General features: G+C 40.7%; 1 protein-coding gene across 1 annotated transcript in view; it reads left to right on the top strand.

Moving 5' to 3' along the window:
* Positions 1–279: 279 nt before the first annotated feature.
* Positions 280–20135, top strand: part of LOC124222077 (nucleoside diphosphate kinase homolog 5) — a 193799-nt gene continuing 173943 nt past the window's right edge. Inside the window, exon 1 of the mRNA XM_046632669.2 lies at positions 280–361. The gene's annotated coding sequence lies outside the window, so the exon portion shown is untranslated. The remainder of the gene's footprint in view (positions 362–20135) is intronic.

The following is a 20135-nucleotide window of genomic DNA, read 5'->3' as shown; positions in this document are numbered from 1 at the left end:
AGTATGAAATCTGATTTGAACGGTTAGTGCTAGGCTTGGATTTTTATTTTTACTTCAAAGTCTTCCGCCGCTGTTTATCGTTCGTTTTCATCTCGTTTCTACCGCTTTCTGGATTGATTTTTTTCTCACTTCAAAATCATTATAACAGACTTGCAATTAGCTGCAGAAGCTTTGTTTCGCGATTGTCGGTTATAACACTGAGTATTCTACTTTTTGCCGGCTGACCCACTTCGCGTATTGGATTCAGTCTCACTTCAAAATTAGATCCTCAAGGCACCCCCACACCGTGCGCAGGAATTTAAAAGTTCAGGGAAACCTGGGAGCCGAGTATACGTACAATTGCTGTGCCCGCGTTTATCAGGTAAGCGGGCGAATAGTTGATTCGAGATTTTGAAAGTCGCAGGCTCGGAATTGTCAAGAGTTTCCAGAAATCGCGTCAAGGAGGTTTGTCGTCGGACAAAAATTGATACTTTTCATTTATTCAATCCTTTGACTACTTTTTCATTATACTCGTCGAAGATCTCTTTGAAAATGCGAAAATGGAAAATACGAAAACTAAGTACAAACAAAAACTTAAACATCGACGTGTCATTTCGAACGCTTTAGAATGGTTAAAGATCTAGTGGATTCCATAGATTTCACTCTACGATGGTTCGTTTCATTCTGAATGTTATTTTCTACAAAGTCACTTGGACAGATTTTCGTCTTTTTTCCAGTAGTCACTTCGATATTCCACCCAATTTGTTGATCATAATCAACATTAGTGCAATGTTGTAGAATTAGATATTCAACAATGACAAAATCTTATGAGAAAAAGTTTCTTCAGCGAATTTGTAGAGAATGCTCATCTGAATAAAATGAGCCATCGTAAAGTAAAATCGAATGAAGCTAATAAAGCTATTCTAAAGAAAGTATAGATATCGTAGCTTTTGTTTATAACTCCTGTATTTTGTATTGTTGAATTTTCGAAATGACATATTCCTAGTTTACGAACATAATAAATTGATAAATTCACGACTATCGTGTCACAGAATTAATAAAAAAAAATATATATCAATTTTTGGCTAACAAACCTCCTCATATGCACAAAGTTTGCAAAAAACTTGATTACTTAATCAACTTTGTTATCATACCGTGATCAATCCAAATTTCTTTTTTCTTCATCCTGGGATTCGTTTCTCACCCGAGCTTGCTGAAAGAATTTGATGAAAAAACGGTATTCAAGAATCTCAAGGAGTGAATTTAACGACCGATGCTCGAAACGAAACTTATCTATAAAGTTATAAATTCGACCTATAAATAAACGGTTTGTATATTGCTTATACGATGCAGACGAAGTTTTTAACCTTCGCACTAGACATCTGCATATATGTATATATATATATGTTATACATACCTATGATGTATGGGTGTAGGGTACACGGATGCAGGGCGAGGAGGGCTTCGTCATTCGTCATTTGTTTAATTTTAGACACGTTTCTCATTCACGTTTCGCAATACCGCGTTCATGAATATACATAATACAAATGCCAGCTCGTTTTACCAAACATCTCCGCAGTATTTCCTATTTCGCATTTCCTGTAGAATCCTGAATCCAAGATACAAAACTTTTTTTACTTCTTTTTCTTACTTTTCTCTGGCTGCTTCAACTTTTTACGACCGAATCGACGCTCGTCCATACGAAACTGCTCGAAAAGCTCGTTAATTCCCGTTAGCACAATTTTACACATCGCTTGCCAAACATCGCAGCTACGTTCTCACAGTTTATAGACTGAAAAATTCTGCACTCTAAGCCTAGCCAAGGCTTGTTATTTAATCTGTGATTCTAATTATACACGACTATCGGTGGGATGGTAAAATTTCTATTCATTTTCTCTTTCCTCCATCTCGTTTGCCACTGTATACACAATCTATGCACCAACTAAGTATACAGAAAACGATTCTCGAATGGACATTTGCAGCCATCGCTCATTGATCAAAGGATCGCGGAAGTCGTTTATTCAGGTTTGACAGCTTGTCTGAAACGTTAATCAAATCGACAAGACCGCGGGTTTTGGGTTATTGGAAACACCTGTTTTGACGTCCGAATTTCTTGTGTCTGTAACACATATGCCTCGTGCATTTAGCCGGATGTAACGTGTTTCAGGTATGATATTATTCGACCCAAGTTTGCGAGGCGCAATGTCCCAGCCTAGCGCATTTAACACACATCACGCATGCTGTGCGGTCCAATTAGCACCGGACAAAATAACAAACAATGAATCAACGTTGTTATTTAACCGCGATGATCCACGTCTCGGAATTAACATCGGTCATTCCGTTCCCCGGATTCAGCTTCTATGTTATTATATACTCCGTCCGCGTTCCGTAATCGGGTATTTATAATTCAAACTATTCATAGTTCAAAGTATAGAATCGGATGTTGTAAATTGCGATACGACATGTGCGGATAAATCTTCATTGAAAATCAATCCCATCTGCTCTTTTTAATTTTTAATTTAATTTTTTTTCTTACCGTCATTAAATTGCGTTACATAAGGCTGATTATTTTCTCTGCTCATTACAAAAAAAAAAATATCTTGGAACGTCAGTCGGCTTGTAGAAAAAAATCAATACACTTAAACGCAAAGCAGCAGATCAGTTGTCGAATAGAGGAGGAGGAGGAGGAGGAGGAGGAGGAGGATGGATTGATCCTTATTTACTTTTTTCTCAGCAAGAAGAGCGACGACTCGGCGACGTAAATGGGTGCGTAGGGTTTTGGATGTGCAAGGATAACGCGGGGGTTGATGGGATGTGTACGAGGTAGAAGGCTGCAGACAAATGCGGGAAAATCAATAAGACCGTCTTTAGCCTAAGCTCATCTGTAGACACTGATCCTTGCTAAATTGAAACTTATGAGTTTTTCCCTCCTCGGGCAAACCTTCGTAACGGCTTTTCTTATTTTCTCCTTCGGGTGGGTGGGTGCCCACCTCCCCCCCTTCCCTCCTTTCCCTCATCCTCCTCCTCCTCCTCCACGTCGCGCCATTCTTCCTCGGCGTTAACCAGCATCCCGACTTCTGTCGTCCTGGTAACGAATCGCAGTCCAATTGCCCGGTCAAGGATTCACTTTTTTCTTCCTATTATTTATTTACTTGATCGACGCTCTGCACGTAAGGCCCAAAAAGAGAATCTCAATCTTCTATTACAGGGCTATGAACTATCCGATACCAATTATTATACATACCTGAAATAACCGACTCAGAAATGGAGAGGGTGTTATTTTAGGGTGAGGAGGTGGAACGTTTGATGGGACGACAAGTTTTTATTGTATCTGTACCAAACCGTTTTGGAAAAAGGACACCGCGATCCGTGAGGCCGACATCGGTATACCGAAAATATTTGTATTCTCCACTCTTTGTCCGTCAAGTTTTTGCTACCGCGTCTCTTTGTGTTCCGGACAACCGTTCAGTGATGCATCAGACTCCTCAAAATGACTTGCGGCGAGACTGTAAGAAGCGCTAGCTTGTTATTCGGTATTTTCAATATCGGAATGGTCGAAAACGAAACATGATCAATCGCGAGAGTGCTTGAAAAACTTCGATTTTATGTGTTATGAATTCCGTGGAACGCATTCCTCGTGATTCCTGCAGGAACGTGAGTTTCTTTCGTCGATGGTGGTCGGTTTCCGGCTCCTTTGGTGGCTGCCATTTTTCACCCGCCCACAATCGGCCTCGATATAATTGAAAATTTGTCAGCGCACATGTCCTTCGCGTCTTGTGTTGCCTGGACTATACGGATACCTAAAGAGCCAAGAATTTTCCGCACGCACCTTTCGGAGCCACAGCGAAATGGATCTCGGGGTATAAAAGACTGGGGATATTTCACGCCCATTGGCTTTTGTCAATGGGCAGATGGCCCAAGATAAAAGATCGTATGTGTCACGCCTTTCAAAAGTCGCTCCGCATGCATTCGCGTGATATATATAATACGGAGTAGAATGATTCTCGGCTAGTTATTCATCCTGACAATGCGGCCAATAATAACCTAGCGGAAAACCTCAAACTGCAGTCAGATTTCGAGAGCTTCTTTCACACCCTCGAGTACAGAAAAGCTCCGAATAAATCCTTCCTCGTTTCGCGATGCATACGGGATGAAAGTTGCCAAGATCAAAAGGAGAATATCAAGTGTTGAACGTTTATCTTGGAAATAAATGTCAACCAATTTAGGCGAACAATTGACAGATCAATGTTGCACGTTATTCGTAAATCTCGACTTCTATCGTCGCCTTTCTATTCTATAAATCGTTATCGTTGAAAACACTAAATACAATTCAAACTGCTGTCTCTACTGGTCTGGTACTGACATTGATTGCTTGTATCAGAGTAATTAACAACCTATTTACAAACCGTTACGTACTTATGTCAAATACCGCATTTTCCGATAACATAGCAGAGCAATTTTGTTTTGATTGCAAAGGCTTAGGTTGGGATTTACTTTTCTCATTTGGATGTATGAAAAAGTAATAATTACCGTCAGCCTGTTGTTTCACTTTATTTTTCTTTTTTCTTTTTGTTTTCGTCGCGTATATCGCCGTCAATATCGCTGTTTCAGCTGCATCTCGGCAGCGACGTTCCGTCGATCGTTTTTTAACCACAATACCGACTCAATCCCTTTGCCATTGTTACACAAAGCGATCCTCGGCACCGAAGGCGCCGCTCGGCAGCGTTTTTATTAAGCGTTTAATTAAAACCCATCAATCTTTATTACCTCGCAAACTTTCATATTGACTCTGATTTCATGACGTCATTCCGATCCCCCCCGAGGGCCATGAATACGTTTATAGGCCACACGTTGGACTCCTTCGACTTGACTCTCTTCTCGTCGACACCCTCGATGCATGCTTTCACCTACCTAGTAGACCATGCGAAGCCAAATTTCACTCTATATTAGAACGCCGGGTAAATTGGCTCACATCCCATCAATTCTACGATCGATTCACGGAGTGTGTCGCTTAACCAACCAATTTCAACGACTTTCCGATCGATCTTACATTTGCCTTTGCTCGAAATTTCTCCCTTCCTGATAAACGAAATTCAAGTTCACCGGCGTGAAACCCTTCGTGAATTCCCTTATTCAGATCAAGACGATACAAGATAAAAAATAAAAAAATAAAGCGCAATATCGAAAGGAATTCGATCGTCTGTTACCCAACTTTGACTTGTCAAAATTGAAAACAGTGAATATTTTTTTTTTAAACCAAAAAATGACAGATTTCACAACTCGCACTTGAGCTATGGAAAAAAAACTGCAAGTAGGAAGAAAAAAAAAAAAGCAAAAATCAACCGCGTTGTAAAAACGAAACACAACAGCTACATATAATAACTCCGTATAAGCCGATCCTCCGATCTCTCCCACGGCTTTGAGATGCTAATATATATTCAGGGGTCCGTGATATTAGTCTCGGCACTAAGTTCAGTGTCAACGATAGATACACGCCTAGAAATTTCGGCACCCATGGTTATGGTTACCCTCCAGGACACACGCAGGCGGCTGCGACGCCGATACGCAGCTTCGCCCGGTAATAACCCAAGCGAGCTCGTATACGAGGCTTACAACGTTTCCCGTGCTGCACTGCGGTCGAATCGCCGGGGGTATGACATGTATATTACAAACTACGTTTATATCAATTAGCGTTGACGTTTCGGGGGGCGAGCTGCGCTAAAAGGGTGCCTGCCTTGCCTTTCCTGCAACCGTGAGCCGCCTGGAGGACCGCCGCCGATATTAACGCCGCTGCTCGATCCCGCGGGATCGCTCGTCAAATCCTCCGACCTGTGTTCCCTAAAGCGCCTCCGTTTATACACCATTGTTACACCCGCCGCTCGTCTTTCGGAGCTTCGACAGCTCTGGGTTATTACAGTTTCGCTGACAAGCCGAAGCTGCTTTTTCGATGAAAAATTTTCACGCTGCTTCGGACGGTGTTGAAATTATGAATTTTCAAGTTTTTAGCTCGCGAAACTTGACGCAAGGAAATCAAACATCTAAGTTTCGAACGGTACGAGACCCGGAGCTCAAAGCCATCTACGAAAGTGCGAAAATGAGGGAATTTAAAAGTCTGAAACATCGAAATTCCGAATGATCGAAGATTTTCAGCTCTGTGAATTTTCGGCTTGGTGAAATTTCTTCACTTTGATCTTTATTTGTTGCGGATTTTCCATATTTTTACGTTCGGAATCCTGGTAATTCCGATTTTCGGTTTTTCTGATTTTTCACACCCAGTCGTTGAGGAAACTACGCTGTGTGAGTATATTTTAATTGACGGAATTTTGCTCTATCGGAAACTTGCTCTATCGTAACTCAAATTTCCGGAATCGGTTCGAAACTTTATCGTTTCGTAAAAGTTTGCTTTCTTTACCTCAAGTTTCACCGTCAAATAATTCGGAATCAGGCGCTTTCGGATCTTTTCAAATTCGGAACTTCAACCCCGACCCGCTTCATCCACGAGTCTTCGTTCCGAACTACGGACAGGGTTGCATCTGCTTTGTAGATAAAGAAATCTGCAATTGTCACGGAATACTTATGCACATTCCCTTCTTTGTCATTATCAAACACTCGGAATACCCGCAGGAATAACATTTTTCTTCAAAATTTTTCTACCCGTCAACCACAAGAAAAACTCCACCGAACTATACCCCGTATCAAGACGATTCTATTGCAATAAATAATACCCATACGATATAACGAAACAAATTTACTTCCAAGAGCAACACGAAAATTTTCCGAATCGATCGGAATATCCTCGAATTTATTCGTTTCGTTTAAAATTTTATAGTACCTACAGACAAGTTTTGACGAATCCAAAATGTGGGGCCCGACTTTCGGAAACTTTGAAAATTTTGATTCCCCTTTTTATATTATTATTATTATTATTATTGTTATGACTGTTCCGATAACTTCCAATGGCGGTTCGTCCCTCTGCAGGGCGTGAAATTGAAACCACAACGGTTTTAAAGCGGTTTAAAAACGTGTTTGAACAGTCGGTTTGGGTCGTATTCAATCACCGAAATGCACGCACGCCTCACGCCACAGCACAGAGGTGCATTATAGGAACAAGGTTTGATCCGGCGTGTGTAGCTAAGCGAATTTTGGACTCGACCGAGCGCGTAATTCGACGGACGTTTTTATGTTTTCATTTGGAAAAGTGCATTTTCCTCGTGTTTCCGGCTAGCTTGCCTTTTCCATTTATTGCCGGACCCCTCCCGCCATTATACCACGGCAGACGTCCGTAATATGTTACATAAGGAAACGGCCCGATGTGCAGTTATTCCCGCTCTAATTTACTCTCCCTTAAAGTAAAATCTACCATTGCGATAAAAATCGTTTCTAGACTTCGTTAGATCATTTTACAACGTTGAAGTGAAAATCGTTAACGCAACGAAGCATCGAGACGGAACTCGTCAACTCAATATTTACGAACGATTTTGCTAAAAGTTTAGTCTGCACAACATGAACACGCTTCACTTTAATTACAGATTAATGAATTCCAAACAATATTGAACTTACGACGTCACGTTTTTTACATCGAATATGCATCGTCAAGTACATTAACGTTACGAACTTCAAACTCGTATCATTTTTGCATCGATCTAATACCAAAGTCGAAATTCCTTAGCCTCGGTTCGTGTGTTTAGGGCGTGAATTTTCGAATCGATTCCAGTCTAGGCAATAAATCAAAACGATCTCTTTCTTCTTTTCTTTTCGTTTTTTTTCTTAGTTTTTATTCTTTGACACTGCAGTTCGAACACCTGGAACTTGGCGGTGTTCTACGATTGTTGCGTGGTTCGCAGCCGAACTTGCGCACACGTTAAGAGTGCATCTCCTGGTGCATTCATCGCTGCATTATTATTGGCATATAGTATATATATATATATATGTATATATGTGTGTGTACGTGTAGATAGGGGAATGCAACGTGCTGAAGGGACGTCGACGAATCGCCGACACGTCGTTCGAATCTATTTAAGAACCCCGAACTATTTCACCGAGGCAACGGAATGAACCCGTGGACCTTTTTCGAAAAGGCGTGTCCTTGTTAACCGCCGATTTTCTGCTACCGGCCTTCGCGCCCTTTAAACCTTTAAAAAAAAGAAACATACAAAAAAAAAAGACACGGGCGATGGCTGATGCCGCTGCTGCTGCTACTCCGAAAAATTTTAGGGCTGATCTTCCGCCAGGTCAGATCGATGACGATTTGGAAGGGATATTGAAATTTTGACAAGATTCGATATTGCTGTTTTTAGTTGTTTTTTTTTTCTTTTTTTTTTCTCTTTTTGCTAGTGCGGAGAAACTTCCGTACCTTTGTAAAGTGATTTTTATAGCCTGAGTATAAATCTGTGGCATATTATCTCGTCATGTTTTTAAGATTACAGGATGTCGGATCGAAAATGTGTCGTAATAAAATTTTTGTGTAACAGAAAAAGGTTTTAAGCACCGCTAATCGAAATAAATATAATTAAAAATGTCTCTGTGACTCAGATAATTATTTTACAACACTGAATTTCAGTTAGAAATATATTTTTATCAATCGGTAAATAGCGACAAGCGGCTCGTATCGTTTGCTAATGAATTCGTTACCAAATCGTCTTCGGGAGATTTTTTTTTTGAGTTCGTCGGTTCGTTGAAAATGTTTTATATATTAAATCGTTGTAATTTACGAATGATAAGCTTATGACTTAGCAAGAAATGCGTTATCGTCATCCAATATTCAACTCAGTCGATTTGTGGAGGATTCAATTATGGATAAAATAAACCATTGCTCATCGGGGTCGGTCGAGAAATATGAAACTTTCCTTAAAAAGAAAAATGACAGAATAATGTGATTCCTTGATGTTATCGATATGAAATTTTTTCCCTGTGCAGCACAGTGATTTTTTCAATCAGACCCGACCTTTCAATCCTTTCTTTCATCAAGTTTTTACGTCGCATGGATCCTCAACCGCAGTCCGCGGACGTTAATTTTTCCTTGCAGAACCGAAAAAGTCGCGAATTTCCTCGAATCGGGTTGCGCGAATACCGGAAGCGAATCAAATCCATGGTAGGTAGAAAAAGAAGATGACCGTACCTGTACACGGTGTCGATATAGGTGGTATACAAAACCGCAATTACACGGGGCGGGTAGCGGGCAGTTTGTCGTTTGGCATTTTGGCGTTTTCCGTCAATGGACGTTGTATATTGTGCGTCATGCGTACATACAGAGAAGTACGACAATTGGCCGGATGTTTCATTGTCGCCGAGTTTTCATTGTCGAACGTTTAGGGCGTTTAAGGGATGCTACAAAGGGCCCGGAGAGGCGCGGGGATGCTCACGGAACCAAAGGCACGCCACTGTACCCTGATTCTCGAGGAAATGGGTTTTAAACGCGGAAAATTTCCCCTTTGTCAACGGCGTAAACTAGGATATAACCAAAAATCCTGATTCCGTTTCCACACCTTGGTCAGTTGTTTTCCTGATTGTGAGCTGCGCAGCTAGCGACGACCGTTGAGCTGAAAATAATCGATGCATCGATTAATCGAGACCAAAAAGACAAAAAAAAATTATCGAACACGACTGGATTGATTCGGTGAAAACTAATCGATTAATCGATTACTTCCTATTTTTTTTTTTTTGTGATACGGTGCATGTGAAACAAAAATTTCGTAAATTTCAGTATATAGTCTTAATAGCGGAAAAGTTTTTTCATAATTTACAGTTTCGGTGAAAATATTTTTCAATTTCAGGTGAAAATGTTCATTTATCTTTCACTTGTTGTGCAGTCAAATAGATACTTTGTGAGGAAGAGAATGATAATAATCGATACTTTAATCACATAAATTGATATTTTACTGCATTGTTCGTGTGAGTAAATTCAAAAAAAAAAAAAAAAACGGACTGTGAGGAAAAATGATCGATTATTTACGGTCATTCTTATCAGAAAGCAAATATCCAATTTGCGCTTTTTCATGCCGTAATTAACTTTCCGTAGAAATCGGTTCGGAGCTCGCTTACTTAAATATGTTCGAATAAACGAATAGCGGCGAAGAGAAGGTAAATTGTGTAAACTGTTTTTCCTTCTTCACCCTGCAGCGTAAATTGAATTCTCAACCCACGTATAATCCCGCCTTATATTTTCACTTGCAACAGCTGCGCATGGAGGAGCTTAACCCTAAACGGAGTTAATTAAGCCGGCGAAGAGAAGCGGTAGGAACGCTTTAAAGCTCGTTAGCTAAGAAAGTTGAAATTCTCTCGCACCTTGCAAGCCTTCTTATCAAAACGTTGCGATTTATAACGCGTTACATCGCTCCTCGCGATCCCTGAAATCGCCTCCGGCTTCTATGCGATGCACGATCACGGGTGTTAAGCTAGGATAGGACCAGTCACGACGCTAAGTGCTGGATTCTGTTACCGGACGCCCGGTAATAGCGAGCTGTCCGTCATACCTCGGTATACGTATAAAAGCAAGCCATTGTCTTCGGTGCTGATTCGGCGATATGATTCGAAAGCCACGGAGGCGTAAAACCGTGTAACCGAAATCCATTCCCCCATCCTGTGATCATCGACCCCACGACTGAAAAGAGAAAGATAATTTTATCCAAAGAACTCGTTGATTTGAAAGAAAATCATTCGTCATTTACATTGGATAGCAATTATTTTATCGATCGTTGAAAAATTGCTTTTCTTGATACAATTCATCGTATCACACGTTTATTTCTCAATAGTAGGCAAGTCGTTATAATCGTTGAGCACGAGTTAACAAATTATTGTTATTATTATTATCTATTTTCTCATCGCCGCCCAATGATTTTCAAAATCCGATTTCGATTCATTTCTTTGACAAATTTTCAACGAGTCAAAAAAGTTGAGAACTTTGTTTTGAAAATTTCATCAATTTCTAATCGCACTGTGTGAAGTTGACACATATTTTTTGAAAAATTTCTGTTCAGTAAGTTGTTTTATCCACGTTTTATAAATCGCAAATGATCCAAATTGGCGTAAAAATATTTTACATCCAACGAATTTCATTCGCACAAATTCGTTATTTTCTTTTCTTGATCACCCGCGTTCCGCAAAACGAATCATTAATTCTCCACGACTCTTCTTGATCAATGTTTAAAAAAAAAAAAAAAAAAAAAAATCCTCTTCACGCCGCGCTCGTATTCTCCGCTATTTTCGTCTCACTCGGTGTCTTTTTTCGAGCCGCGCATCGGGGTGTGTTTCCCGGGCAGCGATATCGACCACTGTCGCACAGGCCACGCCTTTGCCCAGGTGAGGGTTGAAAGGCCACCACCCCTAGCGTGTGTCACGTAGGAGAATAAGGTATAAGGTGGCTCGGTGGACGCCTGGCTGTATGGCTGGCCTATCGCGCGTCTAAACGATGCCCTCGAATTCACCTCCGCGACGCTTTCTAGCCCCTAAAACTACAAGGAGGACCCTCGATTCCCCCTGGCGAACGGAGAACGATCCTAACGGGCGTTCGAGATTCGCTAACAGTCCCGTAATACCGCCTATTTACCTTTTTTTTTTTTTTTTTTGAGTCTTCTTACGAACCTTCTTTCGAAACTCTGACGAATTTCACTGATTTCCATTCATCTTTTTCTTTCAGTTTTCATTCTTTCAAGGCTTTAGATTGTACACGGATTTGAATCTGGCCTCTATTCATCGGCAATGCGTTTAATTGTTGAATGAGAATTTTCGTATCTAGAGAAAATTAAATATATTTAATTGCTTTTTTTTATGCCTTGTAATTAAAAGTCAATTATTTTTGGAGTTTATCCACTTACTCGTGCCGTGAGACATAATTGCTTTTCTCCAAATTTCGTGTTTCCAGGTCAACGTGAAGCAACCTGTAGGTTTTGACGAGTATCAAAATATGTGATATAAATTACCGTAACTTTTGATTGCGTTGACTCAGAGGTTTGAATTTTTTACACCTCCAAGGGAACGCGGACCTTAGTTATTGGTATTAATTTCGACTTTGTATCTCTACCCGTTCCTGAAAAAAAGGGTCTTGACAAACGGACAGGCGGACAACAAAGCGATCCTGTAAAGGTTCCGTTTTTTTTTTTTCCCTTTTGAGATACGTGACCTTAAAAAAGGATTTCTTAAGTACGATGGTCAGTCCTGAGCATGTACTTTACATCAATTCTAGTCAATGAAACCATCGATTATCGAAGACCTGCGCCAAAATCCACGTCATGTGCTACGTTTGTACCTCAAGTTGCGTCTCGATCTCAAAATCGCGGATTTTCCTCGATTTTGTCAAATTCGACGAAAGTTTACACCGCCGTCGATCTTCATCACGTCCTGAAAGGACTTCTGAAAGGACCAGGCTTACGATTCGTTGTAAAAATTGTTGTCCGAGTGATGTATTATGGTGTTGTATATATCGTATAGGTGTATAATGGTGGATTCCACAGCGGTGAAATTGAGCGAGAAATAGGCTCGATCATGGGGCTATTTTGTACATATTTATACAGATACGGTACGAGTAAGGCATGAACGCATTGACGCCCTTCGCCAATGGGACTTACAACGATTCCAAAATCCCGGATAATCCCACCACCACCCGGGCTGCGACAACGGGAGGAAGAAAACGTTTTGCTCCGGCTAATACCTCAAAATGCTACTTCCACACCCTGCGGGACGTGGATTCCCTTCGCTTTTTCAAACAGTCTACAATTTTCTTTCCGAAAATTTTCTACGAAAAGAAGAGCTGCGTTTTGTCGTGCAGTTTTGCATTGCTTGGATCTTTCGATATTTTCATACTCAGTCGAATTCCTCGTACTTACGTGTAAAATCGTTGCGCATTGAGAATAAATTTGTGTCATATATCGTTTCCCGAATAAATTCACAACCGAATACTACTTGATTTAATCAATCGATCCGTGGCGTGATAATATACGATACCTATTTTACCGAATTTTTCTAGTTACCGTAACAAATGAAATTTTTCGCAGTGTACATAATCGAAGACGATAATTAAAAAGCAATGTAAGTGCTGCTTTGAACAAAAATGAATAAACAACAATTCCGTAAACGAATTCAAGTGATAAATAATTACTCAGTGTAGCCAACAAAAAAGGAACGGTTATTTTTTCTCCTCGTTGTTTAAAAAAATTGCACTCCGGGAGTACAAGGCGGACAAAGTCGCGGGGTTGATGGTCGATGGGCGAAAGAGCCTTGGGCCCATTGCCGACTCTCTGGAATCGTTGGAATATCAGTGTAACCATCGGTTAATGGTCAGCACGCGTGTCAGCCTCGTTGTCACGCACTAAGTAACCCCTCGGGGCGTGGGATGGCTTGTCGGACACACGGTCGTCCACCCATCCAAGCGCAAAACGGGCTCTCTCACACACGCGTACCCATCACCTTGTATAACCATCGTAGAAGTGATTGGGGTGATCCTCGAAATCAGTCACGGTTTTTTATCGACACTTTTGACGCAGGCTGTGGATCGGTAGCGAACAGACGAGCGACTGTAATTAACATATGACGTATATTCGCTTGTAAAGTTATAAATTTACGTCGCAAAATCGCGGTCAGTTTTTCAAAATTGACTTTGACCTGGATAAATTATCGGAATCGTGCCGAATTCCGCTTCGATACGCGACCGTCCAAGTTTCGAAAATCGTCAGACTCGTTCGATGCATCCGTTCTAAGGACATCCTTTGTAATCCTCGTCGGTTTATTTTTTCAAGACCTTTAAGCCGCGTAAATCCGTGGAGAAATAAACACTGCTGTTCGTACGTTGGTTAACACGTATGCTGGGTTCAACACACCGTGTAAACACTATGTAAGAAAATATATCGATGCACCAGGATCAGTCCTGTAACAGGTATATTCGCTTTCCTTACAGATACACACGGTGTTGGATTTGAAATATCCTTTTTCCCGCATCTCGTAACAGAATAAGAAACCGAAGAAAAAAAAATGGTAGATACGAAGAAAAAATAGTCAAGTAGTTCTTTTTATTCTATCAAAACTTTTCCCACCCTCCACGTATTCTCACTCAGATTCTAGTTGTTTTTCTCTCTCACTCGCGTTCTTTCTCTCTCTCTCTTTGACCAGAACGCGAGTAAATTATTCACAAACAATTCACTCTGGACAAAGATTGAAAAGAATTTTGCAAACCTGCATAAATCGGACAATTGTTTTTTTCTCTGCTACGGTTTTTTCCTTTTATTCTCTACCGTTGTTCTGCGTCAGAGTTACAACGTTTTTATAAAATCCACAGCCTTCCGTCAGCGCCACTTGACATTTGATAACTGGACCCCAAAGCTCAGACATCACCCCCGGAATGTATGTATATTAATGAAAACCTGACCGCAAGAATATATGTATATTTATATATATATTTATACATAAAGTTATGCGACGGCAGGAACGAGGATGAGTTGACTTAACGAAATTGGTGCCAGCGGTGGGATCAGGAGTGCTTAGAGCCCGTCGGGGAGTCGAAAGGTTGATATTCAACGTTAAATATCGAGAATGATATCGCATTCTATTGTTTGATCATACTTAACCCCTGTACATATATTGGGCGGGTTGGAGAAGGGAGCTAACAGCGTGTTAACTTGTGTTTAACCAAGACTCCTGTTTGTCCAATCGAACCTTCGACCGTACACAATAAGAGAGACGATACGCGTGCAGGGGCGAGAGACACGCGCTCTCATCAAACGTCAGGACTCCGAACTGTAACTCAAAGGTTCCGTTTTCCAGATACCCGGACCCCGTTATTTTCCTCCTTCATTTTCGACTTCTGAATATTCGATACCGGAACAATCGCACTTTGTCCTCGTCAAAATTCGATAATGAACGTCGAGAATCCAGCGTGACGGAAATTTCGCGCGATGCACAGCATCGAGTGTCGATGAAAATTCAAAGCCGAATGATACGGCCGAGCGTAGGCCGAACGGGATATGCGGTGTAGGAAGATAGTCGATATCAATTAGGATGGTAGTTCCGGTCACGTGACCCTGGCTACCGGTGCCTTTTCCTCTTGTCACCCTCCGTAATAATAATATACGCCTCGTGTGCCGCACGTGTCTGTTCATTTTTTACTTTCTATTTTTCACTTTCGATGCTCTTTATTTTCGTTAAAAAGTGTACTTCCGGTTCGGTCGCGGTAAGCGCGCATTATCGCCGGCCCGTACACAAAAGCACATCCTATCGCGCATCCCTCCGCTCTACATTTTCGCCCTTCGAACCAGCGATGGTCGCACGACCTTTCAGGGTTGCGGGAACGCGAGTTTATACGTATACTCGATGCGTATGCCGTACGTCGCTCAAATTATAACTGCTACGTCTACCCAACCTCCGCAGACGTCGTTTGTTACAGTTAATTTTCTATGAAAACAGATTACGCCCGCGTATGAACCAGCCCTTGTCCCACAGCTCAGTGTTAACCGTAGTATAGGAAGTAACGAATTCTTCGACACCTCTCGATTTTTTCCTCAAAACTTGATATTTTCGTCGGGTTTTTTACGCAAAAATAAAATCGTCGATAAACGACGGAGAATGTATACGATTTCCAAAAATTAGTCGAAAGTAAAGGAGAAGAAAAGAGAATTTTTTTTGAATCAAAGGCTCAGCCGAATAACGCCAAGTGGCAAAAATAGGATAAATTTATTTCGGTCCAGTGTTATGTAACATATTTGTACTCCGCAGTTGCATACATTTTGCAACAGTGTGGGGTGTAAATTGAAATCGTCTAGTTTCTCAATAAATTTCTTCACCAATGCGCGGAATATGTGATATATGGTTTGGATAAGTGCCAGAGCGGGTTAAGGTAGGTACATAACGCACGAAGTTTGACAAATAATAACTTTTGGCGAGAGCGAGTTTCACACACGTGTGTGTATATACCTAAATTTATATACATATATACGCGTATATATGCATCGGCGAGGATGTGTGAGGACGGGCATAAAAACGCGGGGAGTGAAATTAATCAAAGCGAAATTCACCGACCACCGACAAAGCATATTCGCCGTAAGAATTGATCGCTTCCGGTTCCGGTCTCTTTATGGTACACTGCGGCCCACCGATGTATTAAGATTACTTAATCAATAAAACCGCGCACGGAGATCTAATTCATTTTTACTTTTTTTTTTTTTTTTCTTTCTTTCTTCCCTCTTCTTCTTCTTCTCTCGGTTGTTTTTGCTTCGTTCGTCACTGATAATCCAATTTTCACCAGTATTGTACGCGAATGTTTTCCAAATTTTGATTTTTTATTCAACACTTTCATTTCTTTATCGATGAATTATCGATCGAAGGACGAGGACGGTTCTTCTCAAACTTTTTCTCCCTCTCACTATCTCTCTCTCTCTCTCTCTCTCTCTCTCTCTCTCTTGAGAATTAAAGGGACTTCAACAAGGTCCAATTAGGCCCCGGACACTGGGTTTTTCCGGTTTACGTAGAGAACGAAGCTGCGAACGTCCGACCGGAGAGGTCAGTCAGTCGCAGAGCTTTATCCGAGGATATAAAAAAGACGACGGGGGGACTGGAAGACGAAAAAACTTTTCCCTAAACTTTTTCAATTCTAAAACTTCTCTCTATACCTTGAACATATACCCGCGCGTTGCCTCCGACGGTGACTCGAGCAATCGTATTGTGTACGAAAGTTTCTTTTTTCTTTTTATTTTATTTTTTTATTCTTATTTTTTTTTTTTTTTTTTTTTTTTGAAGAAAAAAGAGAACAATAACGAATAAAAGGAGAAAAGAAAACTCGCGTTAGCTTGTAAATACGCTCGAGTCTACCGATATTTTTCCGGTTAGAACGAGTGTCTACGTATTCACGTATATACTCAGAATTCTTGTTTGTGTTGAAAGGAAATGGAAGATATTTCTTTTTTATACACCGCAGAACGAGTATAACGTCAGATTTTTGATTTGACAGAAAATAGAAGACGACGGGAAGCGAATCGAGGGATGAAAATATCGAAAGCAAAATATCGAACTCGAATAATTATAATAACTACGAAGACCCGATGAACGATTTAAAGAGAGAAAAAAAACGTACCAATTTTTACGCATTTATGTGAACCTGAGGAATTTCGATCGCGTACAAAAGCTGAAATTATATTTGTCTTTTTTTTTCTAACATTTTATGAAAAAATTTACATTATTTTTATACGACAATCGACGAGCAGCGATGAATAAACTTTGCGACGAGTGATTTTTTTTTTCACGGTATTACCAGTATCACCCAATTACATTTCAAGCTTGCATTTGTCCAAACGCTGATTCCAAATTCTTGCAAAAAGTGCGAATATCCCTTCCGTCAAATCTGTCCACGTGAGCAGAGTTAGCGCATAATAAATGGTGAAAAAGAAACGGGGAAAATAAGAGAAAAAAAAAGGCTAAATTGCAACTAGGGTCAGCGAATATACATGCAAGGTACGAATGGCCAATCAATAACAGAAAATAAATTGATAGTTGTCGAACGGCGGGACGTCCCCTAATATTTCCGAATGTAATCGAAGGGGTGTGCACCACGCTCTTGGAATGAAAGGAGAGCGCGAGAGAGAGAGAGAGAGAGAGAGAGAGATGGAAACGGGTACAAACGTAAAAAGAAAAAATAGAGAAGAGGGGGGCGAAAAAGAAGAGAGAAAGAAACCGAAAAAACCTTGACAATATGCTACAGTCGGGGGTGTATTCCCTTTCCTCTGGGTGTTTTATTGGTCGGTTTCCGTAGGGTCAAAATTCTCTTTTATATAGATACACGCATACACGAGCAGAGATTCCGCTTATATCCTGCACTACTATCCGGCCTCTCCTAAATCTCAAGCACAATTCACTCCGCGTTGTTACGCGCAGTTCGTTGTTGGACAAAATCGAATCACTTTTCCTATTTATTCATTCGATTTTACTTGCTACGCTTGCTCTTCTGCGAAGGCCAAATTTTCTCTCTTCGTTTTTTTCTTCTTCTTTTTTTTTTTTTTTTTTTTGTTTTGAAACAAAATATTCGGTATTGTTATCTGGAAATGGAATTTCAGTAATTTAATTATGTTTAATCGAGGTGCTGATAATTTTTATTTATTTTATCTTTTTGTTATTTTGAATTTTTTTTTTCTTTTTTTTTTTTAAGATACTTGAAACTCTGACTGTAAATGTAACGACAAGTTCTTGCGTTATCGCATCTTCGAAATTAAACTACCGAGGTGTCTAATAAAAAGTATAAAATTGAAAATTCACGTCACTTAGAGTCGGTTGAAAAACTTGTTGAAACGAAAATATGACTAAAAATATTAAACTGTCTTAAAAACATGATGTCGAAGTTAGTAACAGTTCAATTTCTGAAGTTAGTAAAGCATAACAAAAGAAGCTACGTTCATTTTGTGAAAAGCCAACTTCTCGAAAATCGTTTAAAAATTGTACAACGATTTATTCCAACGTTACTGACTTCGGACTTGTTAAAAAAACCTTTAATTTCTACTTCACCCGAATGTGATCCTTGACAGGCCAACGTCAAGTCGAGCTTCTCCGTCACCACGGAGCTTTTTAGGGACAGAGACGCGAATGGCCCGCGAGTAAGTTGAGAGTAACGGACTATGTCCAAATCGAGATAACCGGTGGTCATATAAATCACAGTACAGGGTGCGCAGAGGCACCAATGGCGTCAATGTTATCGGCGACTTCCGGTCGAGTGGGCAGAGAGCCGTTCACCACCTATACACTAAATCGCGACCATACCCCGTCTCAATCTCAATCGCGGAGGTCATCCGCGGCATATGCTGCCCGCCGTCCGGTCCATTTACTTCGCATCGTCATCGTCCGTCTCGTCCCGACAACCAAAGGACGAACTAACTTCATTTCGGTCCTTCAGGAGGCTGCGGGCTCGTACAAAATAATCCATACTCCGGATTAATTTCGTCCGGAGATAATCGTGCATTGAGTGTTCGTCGAGATAATCTTCCGAATAAAATGAGCCGTCGTAGACTGACGATCGAATAATAATAATGATAATAATAATGATAGTAACATACTTTGAACCATTTTTAAGTGCTTTGAAACAAGCCGTCGATGTACGCAAGCTTTCGTTTGTAATTCTGGTGTTAGGACTTTTTTTTTCATGTTTACAGAGAGGATAGATCAGTGGTATCTACTTTGGGGGAAACAATCTTTTTGCAAAAAGTCTGTAAGGTAAACTTAACAGTTTTTGACACTTTTATTTGACATAATTATAAATTGACGTCACAAATTGTGAATTTCTCGATGACTAAAACCAATTGATGGACGGTTAGATGAAAGGACATTTAGTTGTTGGTAGATTTTAGAATCAAGGATCGAACGGGTATAACGAATGAAGGTCTGTGACTGGTACATTTACCTTGCTCTACGCCGAGTAGCGAATGTTAATTACTCGTTGATAAATATCGTCCGGTATGCGATTCCGAGTCGTTTATGCGATTGCCATCCGATAGTTGCAGATTACATCTGCAATTTGCGCCTCATCATTTTTTCTCGCTTGCGCTTTTGGATAATCTGGCACTTGCGGAATCTGGCTGATTGTTCAACCGTCGCTCGAGAAGTTCGCATCGAGTGTTAATCCGTAGGTATCATAAATGTCACCAGTCTCGATGATTCGGTTCTGTAAAATCGCTTCGACATTCTCGCAACAAATTGTTAGTTCATTCGACTCGATAATCCGTCAAAGATACGTGATTGACCCGTCGATCCGGCTCAAAACGCAATAAAACAAGTCGCTTGATCGCTCCTTCGGTGTATTCAAGTTCAAGTAACTTACAGTGGAATATTTTTCGATACAAGCGGTATCATATTTTAATTGAACTTGATCATCCGCGAACCTTGTAACATTTCGCACCCCGCTCGCTTCGAAACTGCTCTCCAAAAAACAGAGACCAGTGTCTTTGGAGCGAAGTTGGCCCGATCAGTCCAACGCGAAATTGGACTTTCCATGCACTTTATTTTACGCGCATTGGTATACAACCACAAGTAGCGCAGGGATGATTAATGAAAGTCGAGATCGTCGAGATAGGATCGTTCAATGGCCACATATTGATACGCGTTTACGATAAGCAGCGTCAAACATATTCGACAATCATTCCGATCTTTTATCTCGACAGCTGCATTTCGTACCATCCACACCAGGTTCAAGAGGG

The sequence above is a fragment of the Neodiprion pinetum genome, chromosome 6 (assembly GCF_021155775.2).
Source record: "Neodiprion pinetum isolate iyNeoPine1 chromosome 6, iyNeoPine1.2, whole genome shotgun sequence".
Lineage (NCBI taxonomy): Eukaryota > Metazoa > Arthropoda > Insecta > Hymenoptera > Diprionidae > Neodiprion > Neodiprion pinetum.
The sequence above is the reverse complement of the archived record's forward strand: the minus strand, read 5'-3'. Positions and strand labels throughout refer to the sequence as shown.